At 55.3% G+C, this 3,353-nt stretch overlaps 1 pseudogene; it reads right to left on the bottom strand.

The window, feature by feature from the left end:
* Positions 1 to 744: 744 nt before the first annotated feature.
* On the bottom strand, positions 745 to 2,427 carry LOC102523376 (annotated as a pseudogene).
* Between the last annotated feature and the right edge of the window lie 926 nt (positions 2,428 to 3,353).

Genomic DNA, 3,353 nt, shown 5'->3' with positions numbered 1-3,353 from the left:
TTAGTCTCGAGCCTTTCCAAAGTTGAGCTGACACGATAAGTTCCCAGTCCCTCTGGAGGGGAGAAATGAGACAGGGTGGCCCAAAGCCCTCATCGCAAATCACATGGTTAGATGGTCTGGTGGTCCCCATGCAGAGACACTCCTATCAGACATGACATTCCACGGGTCTAAAGATCACCTCCCAGCAGCCAAGGGCAAAAGCCAGACCTCTCCTTGGGAAAGTTAATTCTTCACCACACAATGTGCTAAATTTTTTTTTCAAGCAAGGTAAGAAGGAAAGAAGTAATGAACCAACCAACCAAACTGAATTAACCCAGACATGACCACAGACTCCTGACTACATCCCCTCTTTGATGATCAGGCCAAGGGGGACAAATCAAGGCGAGGGGCCCCAGCAGGGACACTAGGTGCCCACAGCCTGAACCCCTCTGTGGGCTGGTCGTGCTGCTTGTGGTACTTTGTTTTGGAGGAGGGGACACAGAGCACTGCTAGGCCCTGAGTGAGGGGAGGAGAGACATCTGGCAGTGTCCCCAGGCAAAAGATCAGGGAAGGCAAGGAGATACTGATGAGATGGAGGGGGATTTGGAGTCATTCCCACTTCTCGCATTAATAGGGAAGGGATTTCAGGAGGAGTGGTCAAGATGGGCATGTGTGCGGTGGAAGGTGGGGGTCCCAGCAGCTTTGCAGAACTGTTTGGGAAGGATGCCGCGTCAAGGTCATAGTTGGCGCCCAGGGTCCAGAGCCTCAGAGATTCCTCTCCCTCTGCACATCTCCCTCTTTCAAGCTCCCCATGCTCTGTGATGGGCCTGGCGGGAGGAACACAGAGGAGTGAGAGCTGACCCAGCTGGCTTGCTGGGCTCAGAGCCAGTTGCGGGACAAGACCTACCATCCACGGAGAGGGTCTCAGGCTTGCTTGTCTCTTCGGAGACTCTGTTCTCGGCTTTGCAGGTGTAGTTCCCAGCATCCTGCTTTGACTTCACCAGGAAGAGGAAGGAGGCGGCTCCTCCATGGAGGGCCGTGCGATTTCCCAGCATCTCCCCATTGAGGTAGAATGAGAACAGGATGGGAGGGAAGTCCCTCTGGGCCTCACAGAGGAGCTCTACCTCATCCCCCACAGCGAGGTCAGTGGGCCTGGGTCTCAGGGTGAGCAGAGGACTGGACACAGGAGCTGGGGCAGCACACAGTGGGGAGGGTCAGTTGGCCCACCCTTGCTCATCACTTAGGGACCCTTCCCCCAACACTCCCAGGGGACCCCACCATCCACTGCCCTTGCCCCTAGGAGTATCTCCCCCTCCCCTACTTATTCCACACCCACATCTCCAGCCAGGGGCTCTGTTTCTGGACCCCACCACCCTCAGGGGCCGCCTCGCACCAGTAACACCCAGAGTCTCCCTTCCTGGGCTGCTGGGATGCAGAGTTCTGGGTGGAGGCCCCTGTCCTGCAGAGTGTGGTCCTCCTTGTGGAAGGAGAGGAGGAGCCCTGAGGCTGACCTCTTGGGGTGTAGCTTCGTCTGGCATCTCAGGGTCATGGGGCTCCCCTCATGAGGCTCATGAGAGGAGATGGTGCTCAGCACAGGAGAGAGGAACAGCTCTGGGGAGAGGGCCCAGGGCTCAGGAGGGGAGTCCTGGACAGTGAGGCCCCAGGAGCCTGAGGCTGAGCTCTGGCACATCCCAGACCAGGGCCCTGTGCCCTGTGGGAAACGCTGGCACTGTCTCCCAGCACCGGGCCTCTCATCCCGCCACCAGCTCTGAAACGACCCCCACACCCCTGAGCCCCTCTGGGGTCCCAGAAGGCCAGAGCCAGAAGGGCCCCCGAGGTCACCTAGTCCCCAGAGGGGAAGCGTCAGGCCCAGGGCCTCAAGGAGGGTGGGCAGCAGGGAGCTTTCTGGGCTCTTCCCCACCCCCACCCCAGGGCATCTCCCCTCCTTCTCTGGCTCCAGACATGCCTCATGGTGGGAGCAGGGCGTGTGGCCGGCATCCTGGATGTCTCAGGGCCTGCAGAGTGGCCCAGCATCAGGGGCCACCAGAAATAGGGGGCTGCCCCGAGCACTGCTGACCTCTGGACACCAGACCCCTGAGCAGCAGCCTGCTCCCCCCAGCTCCCCAAGTGGTGACTCACCTTGGACTTGGACCATGACAGTCCCTGAGGTCCGATTGTTCACATGTCGGCCGGAGGTCACCTGCCCAGCACAGCTGTACCGGCCACTGCTCTTCACTGTTGCTGTCCCCATGGACAGAAGCTGGTTGTCCTTAGAGAAACGGAGGAGTTTCCTGTCCCTGTGGAACTTCACCTGGGACAGGACTGCATTCCTCCTTCCCTGGCATTGCAGAGTCAGGACATCTCTTCAAACACGGGGTCTGGTCAGACTTGGAGGCTCAGCCAGGCTGTGAGGCAGAGGAACAGGGTCACCCTGGAGCTGCAGGTCATCAGTCCCTTTGCTCCCTCTGTCCCCAGCCTGAGGCCTCCTCCGGGATGGAGGCTCCTGGATGGCACCTTCGCAGTGGTCACTGACCCTGGTCCTTCACGCCAGACCAGGGCAGGACCCCTGCTTTCCCCTACCCCCTTCCTTTCCTCTTCCTCTTCCCTGCTTCTTCTCCACTACCTTTCCCCCTTTCTTGTCTCTTTTCCTCTCTCCCTGACCCTGCTATATATTGCCTTTTCCTCTTCCCTTGATATATTTAGTCCCAGCTGAATCTTTCCAACTGCTTAGCTGTCTTATTCTTCCTGCAGAGATTCTCATTTTTCACATCTCACATCCTTCTGTGGTCCAGGCTGACCCGATAGCCCCTACTTCCAGTGATAGCTCCAGGCCCAGACCTTGCCAGATTCCAGAGGTGTGGACACATAACATACAGTGGTTCTCTTCTGCCTCCCTCCTAGAGGCTCTTCCAGGCCCGGACTCCATCAATGCCCCGTGCCCAGGAGGGTATGAGTGATGCTAAGGAGGTAGAATCTTAAAGCTATATATATATCAGCAAAAGAGTGAAAACCACTAATATGTTTATTAATAAGGGACTGGTTAAATAATTATGGTCCAACCATATAATGAAACATAATGTAGCCATAAGAAAGAGGTAGGTCCATAGATACCAAGTGGAATGAGTTCCAAGATAAAGTGTTAGTGAGAGAAAATTAAGAGCAATATGTGGATCCACATGGACAGTGAAACTCCACTTGTATATGGAGAGATTTACACACACCATGGTCACACATATATATGTTTGCATAGGCACAGCAATTTTTAAAATACACCAGGTAGACTGAGTGAGTTGTGGGTTAAATCTGGGGAAAAAACAGTTTTCACAATGTACTTCTTCATTCTTTAAAAATGTTTTTCTATTTTTTTATCACAT

This window comes from Camelus ferus, chromosome 21, assembly GCF_009834535.1.
Source record: "Camelus ferus isolate YT-003-E chromosome 21, BCGSAC_Cfer_1.0, whole genome shotgun sequence".
NCBI lineage: Eukaryota > Metazoa > Chordata > Mammalia > Artiodactyla > Camelidae > Camelus > Camelus ferus.
The sequence above is the reverse complement of the archived record's forward strand: the minus strand, read 5'-3'. Positions and strand labels throughout refer to the sequence as shown.